Source organism: Oryctolagus cuniculus, chromosome 7 (assembly GCF_964237555.1).
Source record: "Oryctolagus cuniculus chromosome 7, mOryCun1.1, whole genome shotgun sequence".
Taxonomy (NCBI): Eukaryota; Metazoa; Chordata; class Mammalia; order Lagomorpha; family Leporidae; genus Oryctolagus; species Oryctolagus cuniculus.
The window spans coordinates 4662519-4687515 of record NC_091438.1 but is presented as its reverse complement, the minus strand read 5'-3'; the positions used below and the strand labels follow the sequence as shown (position 1 = coordinate 4687515).

Here is a 24997-nt window from a genome sequence, read left to right as displayed (position 1 = left end):
TTTTGGAGATATTTTAAAGGAAAGAAATTTACTAAGCAGTGCTACTTATACAGTTGTTTTCCCCATGAGCTAAGCGCCAACCTATGAGAGCTGGCATGGCAGCCTGATCTGGAGCTCCAGGGCACGCTATGTTAATGAATCCTATTGCGAATTCTCCCTGCCACAGAGCATGTGCCCTGCTACCTTGAGCTGAGTGTGTCTGCAGTGGGTATGGAGTATTCCATTATAGCCACACTCTCTGTCTCTCCGCCATCTCTTTTATGTAGATAGACAACAGTTTTGACAAATAATGACTGATAAAATATTTACAAATGATAGCCCTAGAAGAAACACACAAAGAGTACTATGTTGGAATTTTTCAAGGAAACATCCATGGATGAGAAGAAACCAGAGGGAGGGATCCTGTGATATCACAAGGGGCCCAGGAGGACATCAGATAAATGTGGGAATGTGGTTGAAGGAACATTGCAGTTGCAGCTTCAGACTTTGGAGGGGAGAGAAGAGCCATTTGCCAATGTTCAAGTAGAAAAAGGTATTTAGATGGGGACTGTGCCACATAGAACCCTTGTAACTATGGATCTGTTAGGGCCCCCCTTTCTCAGAGGACACTTATTTTGCCACCTGGGGATGTATGGTTGTTATAAATCATGAGCTCTTCTAAACAGAGATCCTATGCCGCATTCATATATGACTTCCTGGGTGTCTACTACAGAGTCAGGCCAAAGAAATTAAAAATAAATGAATAAATTCCTAGGTGAGACAGACCACTCACCAGCTCTGGCATGTTGCTTATAACATATATATGTATATGTATATGTATATGTATATGTATATGTATATGTAGTGTATTTTATATATGTATATGTAAAATCTCAGGAGTTCTGAGCATAGATTTTTTTTTTTTTTTTTGACAGGCAGAGTGGACAGTGAGAGAGAGAGAGACAGAGAGAAAGGTATTCCTTTTGCCTTTGGTTCACCCTCCAATGGCCGCCACGGCCGGCGCACTGCGGCTGGCGCACCTCGCTGATCCAAAGCCAGGAGCCAGGTGCTTCTCCTGGTCTCCCATGGGGTGCAGGGCCCAAGCACTTGGGCCATCCTCCACTGCACTCCCTAGCCACAGCAGAGAGCTGGCCTGGAAGAGGGGCGACCGGGACAGAATCCGGTGCCCTGACCGGGACTAGAACTCAGTGTGCTGGTGCCGCAGGCAGAAGATTAGCCTAGTGAGCCACAGTGCCGGTCCACATAGATTCTTTTGGTCTGAAATATCCCCAGTGTCAAGGTCTCCCCAAAGGAGACAAATCAATTTGAACTAGGGATGAATCAGGCTCAAGCTGTGGACGGCGCTCAAGCTTGTCGCAGCCTTACTTTTCAGGACCAGAGATAAGCTGACAGCATCAGGATTCCCAGACAGGCTCAGTTCTGCAGAGGTAGTGGCGTGAAAGATCTATATCTATATCAAGAATCCCGCAGAGGCAGTGAAATGAAAAGAATGAAGAGGGAATTCTGCCCACACCCAAGAGTGCAGTTCTGACCAGAGGAGAGATTAGACTGCTCTGGAAGTTCGGAAGAGAAAGAGAAGGCAGATAGGGATGGGAAGAGGCTGGCGTTGGTCAGGACACAATAGCAGCTATGCATCGAGTACGTTTAGATCCCACAAAATGATGCCAATTCTCAGCCTACTCAGGGGCTACTCAAGAACAGAATCATTTCTATTTACTCTGGATAAGGTAGCCTGAAAAACCAGCTTGGAGATTTAGCCATACTACCCTCAGAGAAGCAAGCGCACAATAAACAGTGTATTAGGGAATTCTGGGCTTGGCAGAAATCTTGCCTAATTTATTCAGCAGTGAAAAGTGAAAAGTGGCACTCATGTTCAGCCAAGACGTTGCACCGTTTGATCCTAAGAAGTCCACCTACATCCCATACATATCTCTCATTCAGAAGGCCTGACTGCCCTGAGTCCAGGAGAGGAGGCTGACCTGGGAAGCAAGAGCCCCTGTGTCAGGAGATGCAGGAACTCTTCCCTCCTCACCCATGCAAGGTGGAATACTTGGAAAGAGAGCAACACTTTAGAGTATGCCTACTGGAGCATTGTCTCCATCTTTCAGTGGGCAGAAGAAAGAGGAGTTGCAATGAGCCAGATCAGGAGCAGGAGACCGACACTGGGCACCCATGTGGGAAACGCTAGTGTTTTCAGCAAGGTAGAAAGTGAGAGACTGTAGTCCTTTTACTATGACCACTAGCACCATAATGGCTCCTGGAGTGACAACTGTCTTTGCAGAGGAAAATACCCTAACAAGCTGCTTAGGATGGAGGGTGAGATACTGAGTGTAATACACATATAGATGTTCTACAGGAGAGAATAAGAGGAGTTTGGGTTGTTTGTCTTCTACTGAAAGATGGAAGGAGGTGAGAAGAACCATGACATAGAAATTGGAGGGTGACTGAAATTTCTCCAGTGTCAAGGCAACCAAGGAAATTGAAGAATCACTGTATTCCTAAAGTTGCACTTTTGAAATCTGTACACATTAAATAAAAAGTTTCTTTGGGAAAAAAAGAATGAGGATCATCTCAGGTTCAAGTTGACAGTCATATTGATACAACTTCAAATTCTCTTCTTACACCTCAAAATTCCTTATCAAAATCTGCTGATCACAAAGATTGCTTTTAGGCATAAAAACTGTGGAAATGCAAGGGGTGGTTTTAATTTTGTGGTTTGGTAGATATTGTATGAAATGGAAACAGCACAAGTGGGACAATGAGACCAACCACAAATGGAAGAAGCAAAAGTCTGGATACAGGGCTAGCGAGGAAAACATGATGTCCCGAGAATTCATAGTAATCTTGGAGACAGTCTCATGGAATGTGGAATTGCTGGCTGAACCAACCTCATTTTGATCTTGAGGAGAGGAGAAGACAAGGCTAGTATCAGGGTTACAATGGTAATAACAAAAACCTGCACAGATTGAGGTACTGTAGCTCATGTCTTCTCATGAATGTGTTATCTCCAAATCTCATCTTCTCTCCCTCCACAGTATGTGACCCTGCCCAGACTAGCATGTGGATCCAAGACCAGCAAAATGCTTGGGGAGGTGTGGGGTAGGGAGATAGAAGACAGAGTTGAATGAAGAGGAAGAAGAGTAGTGTGATATTTCTAAGTCCCACCTTGTTCCTGGTCTAGAGTAAGCCAAAAGCTCCCAAAACCCATCTATAATTGGGAGGTGGGAACTCTATCTGGGTCTCCCATGAGGGTAACAGGGAGCCAGTCACTTGTGCTATCATCACTTACTGCCTCCCAAAGTGTACACTAGCAAAAGGATGGAGTCAAAAACAGAGCCAGGACTCAAACCCAGGTACTCCAATATGGGAGAACTAGCAGATGGGAGAGCTCTCTCTCTCTCTCTCTCCATTTTAAATAAAGAAAACAAGTAAATATTTTAAGATGACTTTCTTACTATCATTTCTCCAGATAGCCAAGACTCTGACCTGAAGACCAACTGTGAAGACCTTGTCCCAAAGATACTACTGACTGGCTCTGTGCCCGGGATGAAGCACAGTGACCTCCAGTGCATGTTTCCCTGAGGGAGAAATGCAGCCCAGGAGAGGACGACTTGATAACAATCAAAGGAAAACAAAAGTTGCTTCCTGTTGCAGTTTGTAGCCTACTTCTGACTTCCAGCTTCGCTGTCTACTTATGAATATTAAAAAGGAAAGATGCTATCAACAACCGTGGGGAGTTGGTAATAAATCACCATATCTTGGCTTCTATTGATTAATTATAATTCATTATCCACACAGGTGATGGGGATTTGTGTTGCTTCCACTTCCTGGGGATTTGTGTTGCTTCCACTTCCTGGGGATTATCAGCAGCCAGATCTTCTAAACACCTAGGTGGGAAAACAGGAACAACTCAGTGCAGTGACTTGGGGTTGCTAAATGTTGTGTTTCATTGGTTTCCCTACTATCCTCCCACTGATAGGCAAATTTCTAATTCAGAACACCTTGGAGCTGCATCTGGAGGCAAGAACAACACAAGAGGTTTTTCTCCAAGGAGAAGAAAGCAAGGACTGGAAAAGCATGAAGTGTTCCAGACTGTCCTCCCTGTGCTGTTTGCTGTCAGGCCCAAAGGTCATGCCTTCTCCCCTCCCTGCCACATCCCCTTCCCTGAGCCTCGTCTCAGCCCTTCTGGTTCATTCTCAGACCATCTTCTTCAGAAGCCTCTTCTGACCCTCCAGGTGAGGCCAAGAGCTTCTTTCTATGGCCATTTCTTCCCTGTACACACCCTGCTACTGCACTTACCCGGAGGTGTGCAAGGGACCTGTGCATGTATCTCTCAAGAAGAGGGTCTGGTAGAGAGAAGGATTATGTCTTATTCTGCTTTGCATCGTTTGATTCTAATCCCACGAATGGCACATGGCAGGTGTTGAGTCCCCAATGAATTGAACTAAATGGATATCAGACATACTGCTATGTGATTTTAACATCATTTCTTTCTCCTTAATGACAGCAAGTAAGTTATACTGATATGTCTCATAGTCAGGATGCTAAATTAAGGGCAGTCTAAGACTTTTTAAACTTTTTTAGAGATCCCTGCTCTCTAAAACAACATGTGTGACACTTCCGTTATTGTGATTGAACAGCAATACTTCTCAGGTTTCTTTCTTTTTTTTTTTTTTTTTTTTCATTTGAGACACACTTTGAGTTTCTTTTTATCGCAAGTTTCTTTTGCTAAGTTCTCCATATTCTGGCCTGTGTTCCTAGGCAAATGTCTGTGAGATATACATCCACTCTGGGAGTGCAGCCCCACAGACTGAGGGGAACAACTCATGACTGTGGATGGCTTCTGAGTTTAACTTTGAGAAACCCACACAAAACTTTGTAGCATAATAAGGACTTTTGACTGGATTTCCAAATGCATGGAATAATTTTTAACTGCATTTAAGGGGCGGCGCTGTGGCTCACTTGGTTAATCCTCCACCTGCGGCGCCGGCATCCCATATGGGCGCTGGATTCTGTCCCGGTTGCTCCTCTTCCAGCCCAGCTCTCTGCTGTGGCCCTGCAGGGCAGTGGAGGACGGCCCAAGTGCTTGGGCCCCTGCACCCACATGGGAGACCAGGAAAAGTACCTGGCTCCTGGCTTCGGATCGGCGCAGCGCCAGCCATGGTGGCCATTTGGGGAGTAAACCAATGGAAGGAAGACCTTTGTCTCTCTTTCTCTATGACTCTACCTGTCAAAAAAAAATAAATAAAAGATAAAATAACTGCATTTAAAAGGATTATTTTCTGCTTATCATCCCTTCCGGGCTGCCAGCATCAAGCTACAACACGAGAAAGGTCTAAGTATTATTAGGAGTCTTCTGGACAGCTTTCTCTCCTACCCCTTCTCCTCATTCCTCTCAGGGTTTCCAAAATCAAGCATAAATCAAGAGTAGCTCCAGAAAGGCATGAAGTCTTTGGCTAACATCTCCATCAACCAGGACAGATTTTTTTCAATTCTCTGCATTTATATAAGCCCAGGACTTGACACTCTCAAGATTATCTAAGGTGCTCATAGGACATGGCACTCCAGGGTTCCTCAAATGCATTTTATTATTTAAAATTAGGACATTCAGAAGCATTAGAAAATTGGACAGATCTAGAATCAGGAAACTTGTGGGAAACCTTGAATACTCAATAGAAAGAAGTGGTGTATGAATAGATAAATAGCTAAGTAGGAGGGAGGAAGGAGGGTAAGAGACTTCCCTGGCAATGCTCTCCTCGTGTTCTCAGAATCGGATGGGCTGGACGAGCTGAGCACTGCATCCTGACCTCTGTGTAGCAACCCATGACCAGCCTTCCTTTCCACCCGTGTTCCCGTTCTCCCTGATGTACTCTTTCTTCCATGGACCTTTCCAAGGTGACCGTAGACCTGCTAAAGTATGCTTTCCCAAATCTCACTGCGTTATTGGCCTGGAATTCTGAGGTCTTCTCAGTTTATGGCTCCTTCTTCCATGGTGGCCAGCCACCCTTCAACCTTGCAACATTTCCTGCATGTTTACAAGGGCCAGAGAAAGACACCTGACTTCCTGGTTTCCTGTCGTGCAGGATTCTGAGTTGGCCTGAAAGGTCAGTGTGACTTCCTTAAGTGCCTCAGTCTCTGCCCTGCAGAGAAGTGGAGCCTCTGGCTGCCCCAGCTTCCAGGCACCTGTTTTTAATTGTATCAGTCTCCATATTAGCCACAGGCTTTAGTTTCACAGCCTGGGATTTGCCTCCCCCAAAACACCTCCGGCCTGTGAAGAGCTGTCACAGATATCTCCTCACATTGATAGTTTTCTTTTTAATATTTATAAACATGAAAGTATTTTTCTCTCCCCCACTTGAAATGTATATATTCATTCATTAAAACGCATTGACGTTGCCAGGGTAATGGCCTGTCGACAGATTTACAGCAGGAACCACCTCACTGCCTGCAGGCCTGTACAATTTAATATAATTAAAAGGCTTCTGTTTGGAATCTCAGCTAATTAATATTCATGCTTCCCTCCTTGCACCTGCCACTCCTGATTTGCTGTCTTTTAGCAGATTGATAGTGGCCCAATTAATCTCAGCACCAGTCAAAGCAAGGCAGGCGGGGGAAGAAAGGGGACCGTGCCATTGTGGTGTTGGCTTTTTCATGAGAAAAGAGCATTTTAACTAACAGAAATCTTCTCCTAATTGATGAGGAATAGCGAGGAAGAGTCTCTATCAAGATGGGAATGTGGGAGGAATGGAACTCTTGTATGGGAATTGTAGGTTCACTCATTCTGAAAATTTACTCATTTTTAAGAGTTCTCCTATTTTATTCACATTAACATCACAGAGCAGGAAGTATACAGATGTTTTAAGTCCAATAAAATGGAAAACGGCGAAGACAGGTGTCACTATTCATTCAGTAGCTGAGAAAACCCATTCACACAAACAAATGTCATTCATGTATACGGTAAATTCAACAGCCACTCAGATCTCTGAGGGTTGTCACATGAGTGCCGCCTCAGTCTGCTCTGGCTACTTTAACAGCATACCTCAGCATGGTGGTTTACAAACATCAGAAACTTAGTGCTCTCAGTCTAGAGGCTGAGAAATGCAAGGTCAAGGTACAGGTGGATTCTGTGTCTGGGGAGGGTCCACCCTGTTTCCCAGAGTGCACCTCGTTCTTGCATCCTCCTGAAGGGACAGACTCTGCCCTGGTGAGGGAGAAGGGACAGAAGAGCCCAATCTCCCCTCAAGCCTTGAACAAAGGCACTAATCTCAGCTCTGAAGGTCCCACTACTCAATGAACTTACAACAGGGATTTAGGAGGGACACAAGCAATCACACCACTGCTGCCACTTACTTTTCTTTGCCTCCTAGTGGGAACTGTTTTGCCATCGAAAGAAAATACTAAAGCAGGTGAGAGGATGGTATTGACAACTACACTTCCGTTAGGTGTGTGAAAGCCTGTCACAAAGTGGAGAGTTAAGCTCTCCCTGTTTGACTTCCAAGGACATGGCTGAAAATCTTGCACTGGTGATGAGATACTCCATGACCATGGACATGAGCTTGAGGGAGACCTAGCTCTGCCTTCTCACACACGGTTGCCCTTCCCAACTGTTGCTGTCTTGAAAACATGCCATCCTGTGACAAGAGCAAGAGCCACTAGAGAGAGTCCCCCCAAAGCAGAACGTCTCACATTTGCTCCAGCTGATGCAGGCCAGCTCACTTCACCAGGGTGAGTCTCACCCCCAAAACAGAGCAACACCTCCTTCCAAGGGTTGTTGTGAGGACTACATGAGAAACAGACGAAAGTGCCTAATGCAACATCAGTAAATGTTAATTCTACTCACGCACCCACAGAAAGGGAATAATGGCTTCCACACTGTGGGATGGAGTGCAGAGGCAAAGCTCTTCCCCATATTTTGGCACTGTGGCGTAGTGGGCTATGCCTCCACCTGCGGCGCTGGCATCCCACATGGGCACCTGTTTGTGTTCTGGCTGCTCCACTTCTGATCCAACACTCTGCTTATGGCCTGAGAAAGCAGTAGAAGATGGCCCAAGAGCCTCGACCCTTGCACCCATGTGGGAGACGCGGAGGAAGCTCCTGAATCCTGGCTTCAGATCGGCCCTGCTCTGACCATTGCAACCCTCTGGGGAGTGAACAGCAGATGGAGAATCTTTGTCTCTCCCTCTCTCTGTCTGTGGCTCCACTTCTTAAATAAATAAATAAATAAATAAATAAATAAATAAAACTCATTCCCTTGGCCACAAAAATGCATAAAAGGTAAACAATTCCAAAATGGAAGTCTGAGTCTGTATCTGAGCCCATCTCATCCAGTGCACTGGGTATGAATAATGCAACAAAGAAGAGTTACAGAGGCAAGATAAAAATAAACCAAAAGCACCGGATTTATGCAACAGGTACATCCAGTTTGTCTTGTTGATGAGTCACTGGTCTGAGAAATCTGTTTAGGTTCAGCAGGAAGTCTATGAACAGGCTGCTGCCTGACCGACCTTCCACCGTGGTCACCCCCATTGCGAGCATGGGGCTCGTTATTTTTAGAGTCTGGGTGATGGCAGCCTCCTGGATGAGATCATGTGGGAGCTGCACTGCTGACCCATCTCACCAGCGTGCCCTTTGCAGTTCCCTTCTGTCCAAGCCCAGCCATTCTCTAGAGCTGTCTCAGATCCTTTCCTCTGGAAAGCATTCCCCTCACCCTGGTCAGAAATAATGGCTGCTTCCTCTGGGTGCTGCCCTGCTATCATTTTTACAAGTTCCTCTCCCCTGGTGATAATGATATTTGCAAACAGTTATTACAGATTTTCCAAGTTCCAAATATAGCTTTCTGTGTTTTATGGGCACTATCTCAGGTAAATTTTAGCAGGTATATATTTTAGTTCTCCCTCATTTACTGATGATAAAACTAAAGTCTAGGGAATATCATGAGTATCTTATCCATGATCACACAGCTGGTAAAACAGGGCTAGGACCAAGGCAGTCGGACTCCAGGCCTTTGTTCTTATTCTGTGTTGTTTCTTCCACAATGCTTAGTACACATCAGGAGCTCAAAAGAGATTTTCACCCTGGGTGAGGGTCACCTTGGTGGTGGAGGATGATGGCTGCCCTCTATCATGGATAAGCCTGGCCCTCTCTAGTCTGTCATTGCCACCAGGATGTCCTAGGCATGCCCAAAATTTGATTAAAGTCAAAATTTCTTCTAAATGGAATCATCTCATGAAGAAGGCATGGGGGAAATACACTTACTTTTTTTTTTTAAGTCTGTTTTATCAAAAGGTTACTATCCGTGCTGAGCCCCAGCTGCAGCAAATCAAGGGTTGAGTCAAAGTGAGCCTGTGTGGATTTTGTCCTGGGGTCGCAGTCTGCTAACCTGAATCAACACGGTGAAGGGAAACTCCAGAGGTGGATCTGGGCTACGTTCCGGAGTATCATGGAGTATCCTCTAGTCTCTCTCAGGTAGTTACTGCAAAACGAGGGTCATGAAACTCCCCCCACCCAGCCACACTGAGATTGCATGTGGGGTACGGGTGGCAGGGGTGTTCTTGGAGAAAGTGGTCATTGTCATGACTCCTCAAGGGCAAGCTCATATAGGCTGCCTGCCTTTCACCTGAGCCCACAGAAGGTACCTGAAATGCATTTCCCTCCACTCTCAAGACGCCAGCAGGACACGAACGTCATCTAACTCAGGACACAGTGCATCCATGAGAAAATTGTGAGGCCTCTACCAGTCCTTCAGTGAAAACCTGTAGGAGGGAGAAGAGATAATGGATCTCAATCCTCTCATTGCACAGATGGAGAAATTGAGGCCAGAATCAGGGAAAGTTTGTGGAATGAGCAATTAGCCAAGTGTAACAAGATAAAACAACTGGTTTATAGAAGTGCTAAGATGAGAAATCCACTCTCCAACCTTTTGTCTAACCTGTGCTGTGTTTTTCTTCTCATACTTTCCATTTTGGTAAACATCTTAACAAGTGGGAAGTAGGGAAGGAAGCAGAGGAGGGTGAGAGAAAAGAAATAGGTGGTTCTTTTTGAAACAATTTATGAAGAAACTAGGGAAAATGTTGTTTGGAGTTAAAAAGGTGAAAAAATGAAATTGCTCAAAAATCTAGAACATTATAACCAAGTAACAAGAATATGAGAGAAATATGAAAGAGAGCTGTAGAGTTTGAGGGAAACAAGTGAAAGATAATCTGTGCCAGTGAAGGTTGTCTAGAAAAACAGAAACAACAGGAGATGTAGATGATGAGAGAAAGAGAGAGGGGCTGTGAAGAGTGAGCTCAACAATCATGGCGACCCAAGAAAGTCAGTGGTGTAGTTCTCATTGAGAAGCGAGGGAGCCAGCGACCCCCACAGAGCCCTCCACAGTTTGAAGAGTCATACCATTCCTAAATTTGTCAAAATCCATACTCTCCCACGAAATGTCTGGAACAACTCAGGCTTAATCTGAAGCTTAGAAGCATTGTCTTCTGGCCTGGCGTTGTCCCTCTTGCATTGTTTCTGTAAAGGGCACCACATAAATATTTTAATATCAAATTATATTTATTTTAGTATTTTATTAATATTTTAAAATATTTTTGTCATCATTAGTGAACAATGATTTTCACAAACCAAAATACCTAATTTAAGTATACTATTCATGAAAAGAAATAATTAAAAGACAAATTTTATTTTGGCAAAAAAATACTCCATGCACGGTTTTTTCATAATACATATTTTATGAACATTTTGGAGGTTTTCCATGTGCATGAATTTCAAAAAATAATTTGGCACCAAAATAAACCTACCTTATAATTACACTTCCAGGGCCAGCGCTAGTGTTCAGCAGGTTAAAGCCTTAGCCAGCAACGCCAGCATCCCATATGGGCACCAGGTCGAGTCCCAACTGCTCCACTTCTGATCCAGCTCCCTGCTAGTGTGCGTGGGAAAGCAACAGAGGATGGCCCAGGTGCTTGGGACCCTGAACCCATGTGAGAGACCTGGAAGAAGCTCCTGGCTCCTGGCTCCTGGCTCCTGGCTCCTGGCTCCTGGCTTCAGATCAGCTCAGCTCCAGCCATTGTGGCCATTTGGGGAGTAAACCAGTGGATAGAAGACCTCTCTCTCTGTCTCTACCTGTCTCTGTAACTCTTTCAAATAAATAAATACATGCTTTAATTACACTTTCCATGAGTATTTTGAAGTATCATTATATACCATTTCCATCACCCTCAAGTTCCCATTTGTTCCAGTCAATTTCTCTACCTCTTGCTCTAGACAGCTAATGACTTCTGTTATAGATTAGATTGATCAGTTATTGAACTTCTTATAAATGAAAGATGGAGTATGCATTCTTTTATCCAGCATCTCTCATATGGCATAATGCGCTTGAGAGTCCTCTGTGTTGTTGCACATATTAGTAGTAGTTTATTTTCTTCACTGTCATATGTAACAAACCTCCTGCAACCAGTCATATTGAGATTGCAGTGTGAGTGTGTACATGTGTGCAGAGCTTGTGTGTGTGTAAATCTGTGTGTGCACATGTGTGTGTGTGTGTGTGTAGTGCTCTTTGCAGAAAGTGCTAGTCAAGACTGCTCAAGGGCATGTAATATGTACATCTTACATACAAGTAGACAATCCACAAGTTTGGAACTATCATGATTTAAGTATCTATGAACCATCCTGTACAAATCTTGTGTGTTTTCATTTCTCTTGAAAAGGGATTACTGAGTTGTACAGCATATGTGTAACTTTATTTAAAAAAACTGCCAGACTGTTTTTGCAAATTGGTTGTACCAGCAAGGTATAAGAGTTTCAATTGTGCCACATTATTGTCAGCACTTCATGTAGTCATTTTTTTTTCTATTTTGGTAAATATGTAGTGGAATGTCATTGTAATTTTAATTGTTTTTCTGATGTGTAATTCTATTAAGTATATTTTCATGTGCTTGTTGGCCACTTAGGTGTATTCTTTTTTTTAAATATAATTTGAGAGATAGAGAAAGAGCAAGAGCAAGCTCCCATCCACTGGTTCACTCACCAAATGCCCACTGGAAGCCAGAAATTCAACCTAGACCTCCCACATGAGTGCTACAGATTCAGCTACTCAAGCCATCATCACTTTCTATGTCCCAGGGCCCATATTAGCAGAAAGCTGGAATTAGGAACAGAACTGAGCCTCAAACCCAGGCACTACAATATGAGAAGCCAGCATCTGTCTGTTGGGCTAAATGCTTGTGCTATGTCTTCTTTGCAAAGTGGATAAAACATTTTGCCATTTCTTATTGGACTATGTTTATTTTTATTTTGAAGCTGCAAATGTTCCTTATATATTCTAAATACAAGTCTTTTGTCTTATACACTATCACAAGTATTCTTTCTCAATCCATGTCCTGACTTCTTTAATAGTAGCTTTTCAGGAGATTGTATTTTGATTCAGTCTAAGTCATCACTCTTTCATATTTTCTTTGTCAAAATACAGCTTTGCTTATCAAAGTTGCAAAGATTTTTTTTCTTTTTCTCCTCTAGAAGTTTCATAGTTTAAACTTTTATGTTAAAAATGTTTATGTGGGGGCCGGCGCTGTGGCACAGTGGGTTGACGCCCTGGCCTAAAGCGCCGGCATCCCATATGGGTGCCAGTTCTAGTCCCGGCTGCTCCTCTTCCAATCCAGCTCTCTGCTATGGTCTGGGAAAGCAGTGGAAGATGGCCCAAGTCCTTGGTCCCCAGAACCCACGTGGGGGACCCGGAGGAAACTCTTGACTCTTGGCTTCAGATTGGCACAGCTACGGCCATTGCGGCCATCTTGCGAGTGAACCATGGGATGGAAGACTTCTCTCTCTCTCTCTCTCTGCCTCTCCTCTCTCTTTGCAACTCTGACTTTCAAATAAATAAATAAATAAATATTTTAAAAAAAGAATGTTTATGTGGGGCTGGCACTGTGACGTAGTGGGTAAAGCCACAGCCTGCAGTGCCAGCATCCCATATGGATGCCGGTTCAAGTCCTGGCTGTTCCACATCCAATCCAGCTCTCTGCTATGGCCTGAGATAGCAGTAGAAGATGATTCAAGTCCTTGGGCCCCTGCACCCATGTGGGAGACCTAGAGAAGCTCCTTGCTCATGGCTTTGGATCAGCACAGCTCCAGCTGTTGCTGCCAACTGGCGAGTGAACCAACAGATGGAAGACCTCTGTCTTTGCCTCTCCTTCGCTCTCTGTGTAACTCTAACTCTCAAATAAATAAATCTTTAAAAAAAAAAAAGATAGAGAGTAAGGCTCAAGGCTGATATTTGCCATATGAATAGTCATTAGTTCTGGCATCATATACTTAAAAGACTAGCCTATTGAATTTTGCCTTACTCCTTTGTCAAAACGAATCAGCCACATCCATAGGGGTCTTCATCTCGACTTTGTTTTGTGTCATGTACTATCCTTACACAAGCAGGACACTCTTTTGAATACTGTAGCTTTGTATAATGCTTCCTACTCTGTTTTGCTTTTTTAAAATTGTTGTGGCTATGCAAGACCTTTTACATTTCCATATAAATTTTAGAATGAGCATGTCAATTTACACAGAACTTATGAAATAAAAGCTGGGATTACAGTGAATCTGTTAACCAACTTGAGGGAGAACTGACTTAGAATATTAAGTCTTTGGATCCAGAAGCATGCCATATCTCTCCATTTATTTAATTCTTTAGTTTTCATTATCCATGCTTTAAAGTTTTCATTACACAAGCATTAAAAGTATTTTGCTAAATTATCCCTAAGAATTTGTGATTTTGTGTTTTATATTGGATATTGTAAGGGTATTACATTTCAGTCTAAATTTTTTAATTGTTTGTAGCTGGTATGTAGAAATAAAGTTGATTTTTATATATTAATCTTGTACCCTATGATCTTAGAAAACTTATTTAGTAGTTCTAATATATTTATTTTAAAATATTTTCAGGTTTTTAATTAAACTATATCATTGCATTAGTTTGCTAATAAAATACCACAGACTGAGTAGTTCAACAGCAGAAAAGCATCACCCGCACTTTTGGGGGTCAGAAGTCCGAGATCAGGATGGAGCAGAGCTGGTTTCTCCTGAGGCTTCTCTCCTTGACTGGAGCATGGCCGTCTTCCCTCTGTGCCCTCAGGTGGTTTTTCCTCCATACAGGTGCGCCCCTGATGTCTCTTCGCGTGTCCAAATTTTCTTTCATTATAAAGACGCCATTCACATTGGAACAGGGCCTATCCTAATAGCCTCATTCACATTTTGAGGTGCTGGAAGTTAGGGCTTCCACATATGAATTTGAGAGAAGCACAAGTCACCTCGTAACAACCATTGTGCTGTCTGCAATTGTATACGCATGAGTGTGTGTGTGTGTGTGTGTGTGTGTAAAATCCTTCTGTGAATTACTCAGGGTTCTTCAGAGAAGCAGACCCAACAGGATATCTATAAGTATACAGAAATATATTAGAAAGGATTGGCTCCCATGACTATGGAAGATGAGAAACCCACAGTTGGTCTGTAGGCTAGAGAACTAGGAAAGCTGATGATGTGACTCTAGTCCAAGCTCGAAGGTCAGACAACCAGAGTAGCCAATCGTGTAAGTCCTACCCTGAGTCCGAGGGCCAGGGAGCTGGCTGTGTACCTCTGGCCAAGCCCCAAGGCAAGAGGGCCAGAATGTGTATGTAGCAGGGCTGGATAAAGTGGAAGTCCCTGGTGTGGGCACAGAGAGCCTGTGTGCTTCCTCCACCCGCTTGCTTGTTCTAGCTGGGCCCTCAGCTGACAGGTCGGTGCCCAGCCACACTGGTAACAGTAATCTTTGCTCAGTCTACTCATTAACATGCTAACTTCTTACACAAGGACCCTCACAGACACACTAAGAAAATGTATTTTATCAGCTAATAAAGGCCTCCCTTAGCCCAATCAAGTTGACACATAAGATTAACCGTCACAACCTGCTAGGGATTACTGGCAAACTGTTCAATACATGTTATGGAAACAAACATCCTAAAAATATAATAAAAAAATGAGCAACCTTGACTTGCTCATAATCTTAAGTGGAAAATATTGGATTGTTCGTCATGAAGTATGATATTCACTGCAGTTTTTTGTAGGCACTCTAAGTCAGAAGCACAATAAAATGTACCTCTAACCCTTGTTTATTAAGACTTAGAAACATGAACAGGATTATATTTTTTGAAATGCTTTTCCTGTTTCATAATTCCTGGTAACATACAACCTTGTTATGAAATCTACTTTTTCTGCTATTAACAATGACTCCAGTTTTGATTTGATTAGTGCTTATACAGTGTATATTTTCATCTGTTTATTTTATTTGTGACTTTTTGTTTAAAGTCACATAAACTTTTCATATGTGTATAAAAATAAGAATAATTGATTTTATTTATTTATTCATTCTAATGTCAGTTCTTTCACTGAAATGTCTGAAGAGATTATATTTATCATGATTATTTTTGTGGCTAAGTTTGAAGTGACTGTCTCAATAGTTGTTCTTATCTGTCCTATAATTATTTCTTTTATGTTCTTTCCCAACTTCCTTTTGGATTAAATTAAATTAAATGCTGTATTTTATGATTGAGTTTTATCTCTACTATTGGCACATCTCTACCTTTCTGTTGTTCAATTTTCTGTTTGCATGTGGAGGTGTGTGTGTGGTTGCTTTTAAGGGTTTTAAATAAATATTCTTTTAAGAATTTATTTATTGATTTTAAAGCCAGGGTTAGACACACACACAGAGAGAGATAGACAGAGAGGGCAATCTTCCATTTGCTGGTTCACTCCCCAAATGACTACAATGGCTGGGGCTGGGCCAGGCTGAATCCAAGAGACTGGAATTTCTTCCGGGTCTCCCATGTGAGTGACAGGGGCCCAAGAACTTTGGCCATCTTATACTGCTTTTCCCAGGCAATTAGCAGAGAGCTGGATCAGAAGCGGAGCAGCTGGGACTAGAACCAGCCCATATAGGCACTGTCTATCTGCTAACGCCACAAAGCCAGCCCCTAAAATAAACATTTTTATTTATCACAGTCTACCTTCAAATACTACTGTACCACTTACATCAGTATTCTTCCATTTCCACCCTCCCAACCTTCGTGCTGTCACATATTTTACATCTGCATGTATTACTACTCTTGCTTCAAACCGTTGATCATCTTTTGAAGAAATTTGAAAATGAAAAAATTTAATTTACTTATATATTTACAATGTTTAAGCTTCTTTACTTCTTTGCATTGCTCTAAATTTCTCAAGAATATCTTTTAATGTTTCTTACAGTTCAAATTTCATATAATTTTTTTCATTTTTTTAAATTGACACATAATAATTATACATATTTATAGGTTGAAGTATGCTAATTTGATACATGAATACAATGAATAATGACCAAATTAGAGTAATTAGCATTTCCATGCATTCAAACACTTATCATTTGTATGTGTTGAGAATGTTGAATTTTTCTCTTCTCATTATTTTTAAATGTGCAATAAATTGTTGTAGATTATAGTTGCCCTGCCGTGCAATAGAACACCAGAACTAATTCTCCTTATGTAATTGCATTTTGGTGCCATGGTCGAACATCTTCCAATTCCTTCTCCCCTCAATCTCTCCTAACCTCTGTGACCACAATTCTACTCTGTAATTCTGGGGAGATCAACTGTCTCAAAAATGTTTAATTCTTTCTCTAAATTTATTTTTTAACAAACATGTAAATATTGTGCATATTTATTGAGTGTTATGTGATGCTTTGTTTCATGTATACATTTTGAAATATCCAGTCAGGATAAATACATTTATCCTTTCAAGCATCTGACATTCCTTTATAGTGAAAGCATCTAAAAATCTATGTTATGGGTTTTTAAATAGAGAAATACATAGTACAATAATACTATCTATAGTCACCCTACTACACAATAGAATCTCAGAACTTCTTATTTGTATCTAGCTGTACGCTAGTACCTGTCAATCAACCTTTTCCCATCCCTCCTTCTCCACTTCCCTTCCCAGCCTCTGGTAATATCTCTATCTATCTATCTATCTATCTATCTATCTATCTATCTATTTATCATCTATCTAATTTTCTTATTTATTTGAAAGGTAGAGCCAGGAGCCTGGAACTCCATCCAGGACTTTTACATGGGTGGCAGGGGCCCAAGCACATGGATCATCTGCTGCTGCTTTCCCAGGTGAATTAGCAAGGAGCTGGATCAGAAATAAAACAGCAGGGCTCAAAGATGTGCCCATGTGGGATGTGCTGCAGGTGGCAGCTTAACATGTGGTGCTGTCCCCTCACTGTGATCTGGATTTGCATTTTGCTGATGATCAGTGATGCTGAGCATTTTTTAAGCCTTCCTTTGCTATCCACTGCTCATTTAGACACACTGCTCATTGCTCATTTTTAAAATTGATTTTCTGCTATTAAGATGTTTGAGCTTTTTATATATTCTGGATATTAACCTCCTGTCAGAGAGATACCTTGTAAATAAATTTTTCATGTAGAATGTCTCTTCACTGTGTTGAAGATCTCTGTTTCTGTGGCAAAAGCTCTGTAATTTGATGAAATCCCATTTGTCTATTTTGGCTTTTGTTTCCTGTGCTTTGGAGTTTCAGTCCAAAAAAATCCTTGCCTATTCCAATGTCCTGAATTTGTTTTCCCTATTTTTCCTTCTAATAATTTCAAAGTTTCAGGACTTTAATCTATTTTTGTTTAATTTTAGGTCTTTAATCCATTTTTAGTAGATTTTTATACATGGCAAGAGATACCAATCTGATTTCATTCTTCTGCATGTAAATACCCAATTTTCCAAGCATTATTTATTAAAAACAGATTATCCTTTCTCCAATATATATCCTTAGCACTTCTGTCAAAAATCAGTTGGCTTTATATGTGTGGGTTACTTCTAAGGTTTTTATTTTGTTCCATTTGTCTGTGGATCTGTTTTTATACCAGTACCATGATGTTTTAGTTACCGTATCTTTGTAATGCATTCTAAGGTGAAACTGTTCTTTTCCCTGAGGATTGCTTTGGCTATTTGCATTCTTTTGTAGTTATTTCTACTTGGGTGAAAAATGTATGTGGGATTTCCATAGGGATTGCATTGAATCCAAAAATGCTTTGTATAGTATGCACATGTTAATGATAGTGATTATTCAAATACACAACATCTTCAATTTCTTTGTGTCCTTTTCAAGGTCTTTCATATATAATGACGAAAGTTCTCATTGTAGAAATCTTTCATCTCTGGTTGAATTTATTTTCAGATATTTTACTCATTTGTTTTATTTTTGTAGCTATTGGAAATTGAATTGCTTTCATGATTTCTTTTTTATAGTAATTATTCTTGGTATATACCAATGTTACTGATTTTTTATATTTATCTTATTTCCTGTAACTTCCCAGAATTTGTGTTTTCGTTTTTTAACAGCTTTTTGGTGGAGTCTGTGGGAGTTTTCCTTTTGAAAGGCTATGGTGTCTGTAAATGGGCAGTTTGACTGCCTTTCCAATTTGGATGCCCTTCGTTTCTTTCTCTTGTTGAATGGCTCTAGCTAGGACCACTAGTACTATGTTGAATAAAAATGGTGAAAGTGGGCATTCTTGTCTTGTTGCAGATGCTAGAGAAGGCCTTCAGATTTTCTTCATGTAATACATTAGCTTACAGGTTTGTATATATGGCCTCAAACTATTGAGGTTTGTTCCTTCCAGACCTAATTTGATCAGCGTTTATCATAAAGCATTGCTGGCTTTTATAAAAGGCCTTTCCTGCGTCTATGAAAATGATTATATGACTTTTGTCCTTCATTCTTTTGATGTGGCACAATACATCTACCAATCTACATATGTTGAACCTTCCCTGCATCCCGATAAGTGATCAGGGTAAGTCTTTTTAATGTGCTAGTGGATTCAATTTGAGATTATTTTGTTGAGTTTTTTTTTTTAAACTTTTATTTAGTAAATATAAATTTCCAAAGTACAGTTTATGGATTACAATGCCCCCCCCATAACTTCCCTCAAAGATATTTGCCTGTAGCATTCTTTCTTTCTTTCCTTTTTTTTTTTTTTTTTTTTTTTTTTTTGGTCAGGTCTTTGTCTGATTTTGGTATCAAGGTAATGCTAGCCTCATAGAATGAGTTTGGAAGAATTCCTTCCTTTTCCATTTTTTGAAATACTTGAAGAAGGATTAGTGTTAATTCTTCTTTGAAAGCTTTGTAGAGTTTGTCAGTAAAGCCATCCATTCTTGGGCTTCCTTTTTATGGGAGATGCTTTTCATTACTGATCAATCTTGCTATTCATTAATGGTCTATTTAGGTATTCTGTTTTCTCATAACTCATTCTTGGCAAGGCATATGTATCCAAAAATTCATCCATTACTTCTAGGTTACTGAATTCCTTGCCATATAATTGTTTACAATAATGTCCAAAAATCCTTTGTATTTCTGTGACGTCAGTTTCAATGTCTCCATTTTCATCTCTGATTCTACATATTTGAATTCTCTCTGTTGTTTTATAGTCTAAGTGTTTATCAATTTCATTTATCTTCAAATAAGTTTTTTATTTCATGGATCTATATATATATATTTATGTCATTTATTTGTGCTTTGAGTTTTATGATTTATTTCCTTCTACAAATTTAATTTCATTTGTTCTTGGTTAATAGTTCCTTTAAGTACATTGTCCAGTTGTTTATTTGAGATCTCACTAGTTTTTTGATGCAGGCATTGATTGCTATACACTTCCTTATTAGTACTGCTATTTTTTTCTGCTGTATCCCATAGATTTTGGTATGTTGTGTTTCCATTTCCATTCATTTCAAGAGATTTTTTTATTTCCTCCATGATTTCTTTGATCCATTGACTGTTCAGCAGTAAACTGTTTAATTTCCATGTATTTGTGAAATTTCCAAAGTTGTTCTTATTGCCGATTTCTATTTTTATTGCACTATAATTAGAAAAGATTCCTACTCTCTTAAATTTGTTGAGATTTGCTTTGTTACCTACCGTGTGATCTGTCCTGGAAAATGTTCCATCTGCTGGGGAGAAGAGGCCATTGTTGGATGAAACGTTCTGTGGATGCCTATAAAATCCGATTGATCCAGGGTGCAATTCAACCTTGTTGTTTCTTTGTGACTTCTGTCTACAGGATCTGTCAATTTAAGTGTTAAAGCCTTCTCCTATTATTGCACTGGAATCTATCTCTACCTTTAGGTTTCTCAATATTTGCTTTACATATTTAGTTGCTCCAATATTGAGTGTGTGTGTGTGTGTGTGTTGTTTCTTCTTGCTGGGTTGAACACTTTATCACTATATATATTTTTGTTTTCTTTTTAATATTTTTGATTTAAAATCTATTTTATTTGATTGAAATATTGCTAGTATTGTTTTAGGGGTTTCCATTTTCATGGAATATCTTGTTCCATCCTTTCACTCTCAGTCTATGTGTGTCCTTAGAGGAGAAGTAAGTTTCCTGCTAGCAGCACATACTTGGGTCCTGTTTTTAAATAATTTTGTCTTTTAATTGGAAAATTTAGTCCATTGACATTTAAGGTAATTATTGATAGGTAAGGTATTACTATTGCCGTCTTGATTTTTCTTTTGAATTTTTACTGTAGTTCTTTTGTTTCTCCCTCTCTTACAATCTTCATTTGTGGTTAAGTGATTTCCTCCAGTGGTGTACTGTGATTACTTGTTTTTTATTGTTGGTTAGGCTGTTATAGCCTCTTGCTTTGTGGTTACAATGAGGCTTACAAAAATTTTCTTTTGGCCATAACAAGTTATCTTGAAACGATAACAACTTAACATTGATTATAAAGATTGGGAAAGAGACAAACAGAAAAGAAAGAGAAAAGTAATTCTAAAAAGATTCTATGTTTGTGCTTCATTTCTCGCTGCATTTTGAATATTTGCTATTGCATTTGACCTATCTTGTTATTGTCTTTAACATTTTAATGTAGTGACTGTAAATTTTTTTAGTCTTAACAATAAATATAGAAGTGTTTTACATGCCACCTTTACAATATTAGAGTATTTTGAATTTGTATAGTTACTCTTGCTAATAAGTTTTTTATATTTTGATATTTTCTTCTTACTTTTTAGTATCTCTTTATTGCAATTTTATATGTTCCTTGCTTTTTTCTCTTGTGGCTTTGCGAATCATCTTTTTATTTTTAACTTTGGAGAACTTGGAAAGAACAAGTCTTGGTACAGACTTGGTTGGACTGAATATGACTGGGGAACTTTGGCCTTCCTGTACCTGGTTAGTTGTATTTTTCTCTATGCTTTGAATGTCTTCTTTCATTATCTGTCTGAATATGCTTTATCTGTTTGGCATCTATCTAATTCCCAATAACTCAAATATTTGCTTTTTTTGTGCCATTCCATATTATCTGTAAGCTTTCTTCATTTGTCTTGATTCTATTTTTTTATCCTTCAAATATCTATTTTCATATGGCCTGTCTTCAAGTTCAATGATTCTTTCTTTCTTTCTTTCTTTCTTTCTTTCTTTCTTTCTTTCTTTCTTTCTGACAAGCAGAGTGGACAGTGAGAGAGAGAGACAGAGAGAAAGGTCTTCCTTTTGCTGTTGGTTCACCCTCCAATGGCCGCTGCGGCCGGCGCACCGTGCTGATCTGATGGCAGGAGCCAGGTACTTATCCTGGTCTCCCATGGGGTGCAGGGCCCAAGCACTTGGGCCATCCTCCACTGCACTCCCTGGCCACAGCAAAGAGCTGGCCTGGAAGAGGGGCAACCAGGACAGAATCCAGGGCCCAAACTGGGACTAGAACCCGGTGTGCCAGCGCTGCAAGGCGGAGGATTAGCCTAGTGAGCCGCGGTGCCGTTCTATGATTCTTTCTTATTTTGATGTATTCTATTAATGTCCTCTATTATATTTTTAATTTCAATTGGTGCACTTTTCAGTTGAAGAATTCCTACTTGATTTTGTTTAATTATTTCCATCTCTATCAAGTTACTGTTAGAAAATTGAGTTTTTTCTCTGTGTTCTCTTGAATTTCACTGAGTTTGCTTAAAATAGCTATTTTGAAATCTTCATCTTAGTATTTGGAAATTCAATTTCTTGATGGTTAGTTCCTGGCACTTTATTTTGTTCTTTATTTGAGGCCATCATCCTCAGATGCTTGTCAGCAGTGTTCAACATCATCTGTGCATTGAAGGATTAGTCATAGTAGTCTGGCTTCATCTGTGGATGTCCCTCTAGAAATTCTAAGTAGTCTGCTTGTTTTCTCTCAGCCTATGGATACTCGTGCTACTTCAGCAACAGATGGTACCTTAGGTCGCAATTTGCCCCAGGTCTGCCTTTGATATATTTTTATTGATTCAGTTTTACAATACTCTGAAAACTCAAATTTTCTCCAATCAATTGATGAATTGCTCAGTATAAACTGGAGAAGGACCTAAAAATGGGCAATCCATCCTTAAAAGCCTCTTCCTGGGCATGTTGTATGTTCAGACTTCTTGGTCCACAAATGGCAAAGTGCCATATCATACCACACCCCTCAACCCACCAAGATCAGTGCAGTGTGGAGGTAGCATCAAAACTCATCCTGCTGTGGTCTGTCTGCTGCTAAGGTGGGCTCATTCCTCGATGCCATACCTGTCAGACACTGATGACGCTGTCTGGGGTATCAGACTGCTCAACTGGAACTAGAGAGTTCTGTTGGGAACTGAAGCAGGCCCAGAGGCTCTTTCTGCAAGCACTGGTCCAGGGACAGGGGCCATTAGGGTCTGCTCACTGCTAAGCTTTATCAGCCTAGCACTGAGTCCCAAGGAAATGCTGTGATCCTTCTTATCTGCCCAAGATTGCAGGAGCAGTATAGAAGCATCTTTGCAGCATTGTAGGCATGTCGTTTTTGGGGCACACCTGTGTCTCACAGTTGCCAAGTCCTGTGCTACCAGGTCTGTGAAAGCGTGGTGGTAATACATGCCCGAACAAGTCTGTCTCACGAGAGCACAGATCTCTGGCTGATGCTGAGACATCATCAAAGTATTTGCCCTGGGACAGAAACACTTCTCCTCTGCCCAGTGTTAGACTTTGGCAACAAAGCACTGAGTCCAACACTGTCCTGTGGTCCCCTGCTATATGCCCAAGGATGGAGGACACAGACAAAGGCAGTCCTCTGTCCACTCAGACTGGTGCCAGGCTGCTTATGCCTGGTGCCCATGATCACAGGTCCCCACCAAGTCCCAGCGGTACCTGCCAAGCCTATCAGAGTTGACATATGCCAAAATGCATCCAACCCCCTAGAGCACCTGATGCCAGGTCAGTCTTGACTAGTGCAAACAACGCTGCAGTAAAAATGGAAGTACAAGTATCTCTTTAACAAACCAACTTCATTTCCTTTGGATGTATGCCCTGTAGTAGGTAGACTGACGAATCACATGGAAGATTTATTTTCAGGTTTTTGAGGAACCTCCATACGGTTTTACATATGGCTGTATTAATTCACATTCCCCCAACAGTATTTAAGATTTCCCCTTGGCCGGTGCCACGGCTCAATAGGCTAATCCTTCATCTGTGGCGCCGGCACACGGGGTTCTAGTCCCAGTCGGGGCACCAGATTCTGTCCTGGTCGCTCCTCTTGCAGGCCAGCTCTCTGCTATGGCCCGGGAGTGCAGTGGAGGATGGCCCAAGTCCTTGGGCCCTGCACCCGCATGGGAGACTAGGAGAAGCACCTGGCTCCTGCCTTCGGATCAGCGTGGTGCGCTGGCCACAGCACGCCGGCTGTGGCGGCCATTGGAGAGTGAACCAACGGCAAAGGAAGACCTTTCTCTCTGTCTCTCTCTCTCTACCTCTCTCTCTTACTGTCCACTCTGCCTGTCAAAAAAAAAAAAAAAAAAAAAAAAAGATTTCCCCTTTATTTTTATCCTCATCAACATTTGTCATTTTTCATTTTTTATTAAAAAAAAGCCATTCTAACTAGAGGGAAATAATATCTCATTATAGTTTTCACTTTTATTTCTCTGATGATTAACAATATTGAGATTTTTTTTCATATAGTTGTTGACTACTGTATATTTTTTGTTTTGGTCTGAAATATTTAACTTCCATTTTTAAAAATAAATATTGATTTGATATAAAATTTCAGTCTGACAGTATACTTTCATGTTTGATTTTCTTTCTTTTTTTTATATTTGGGTTCAGCACTTGAAAGTAGCTGTTCCATTGTTGGCTAGTTTGAATAGTTTCAGACGACAAAACCAGGGTAATTCCCATTTTTTTTAAGGTTTTATTTATTTATTTGAGAGGTAGAGTTACAGATAATGAGAGGGAGAGACACAGAGAAAGGTCATCCTTCCATTGGTTCACTCCCCAGATGGCCGCAATGGCCAGAGCTGAGCCGATCCAAAGCCAAGAGCCAAGAGTTTTTCCCAGTCTCCCATGTGGGTACAGGGGCCCAAGCACCTGGGCCGTCTTCTACTGCTTTCCCAGGCCATAGCAGAGAGCTGGATTGGAAGAGGGGCAGCTGGGACTGGAACTGGTGCCCATATGGGATGCTGGCGCCGCAGGCGGAGGATTAACCTACCGCGCGGAGGATTAACCTACCGCGCCAAGGAGTTGGCCCCTAATTCCTATTTTTATTCTTCTGTTTATAGCATGTCTCCTTTCCCCCTACCCCATGCTGGCTGCATTATAAGATTTTCTCAATATTGCCATGTTTTACAAATTTGGTCATGCTATGTCTTAATGTGGTTTTCTTTGTATGTATCCTGCTTGAAATTTCTCTAGTCTTTCAAGTATATGGGCTTGAGTTTTATTCATTGAATTTGAAAATTTTCAGCCATTGTTTATTCAAATATTTTATGTCCTCCATCCTTCTATAAATATACATATATGTGTATATTAGACTGCTTAAATTTTTTTCAAAGTATATAAGACTGCTTTCAAAATTGTTCCCCAAGTTACTGAGGCTCTGTTCATTTTTTTCATTTTTTATATATGCTTTGTTTTTAAATAGTTCTCATTGTTGTATTTTCAATTTCACTGAATTTTTTCTTCTGT

The 24997-nt window shown here is 40.8% G+C and overlaps 1 protein-coding gene across 7 annotated transcripts in view; it reads right to left on the bottom strand.

Moving 5' to 3' along the window:
* PAPPA2 (pappalysin 2) overlaps window positions 1-24997 on the bottom strand; it is a 611815-nt gene that overhangs the window by 313985 nt on the left and 272833 nt on the right. For all 7 annotated transcript variants that reach the window (XM_070077165.1, XM_051856950.2, XM_070077164.1 and 4 more), the window contains 2 exons: window positions 10390-10506; window positions 9636-9752 (listed from right to left, as the gene is read on the bottom strand). The gene's annotated coding sequence lies outside the window, so the exon portion shown is untranslated. The remainder of the gene's footprint in view (window positions 1-9635; window positions 9753-10389; window positions 10507-24997) is intronic.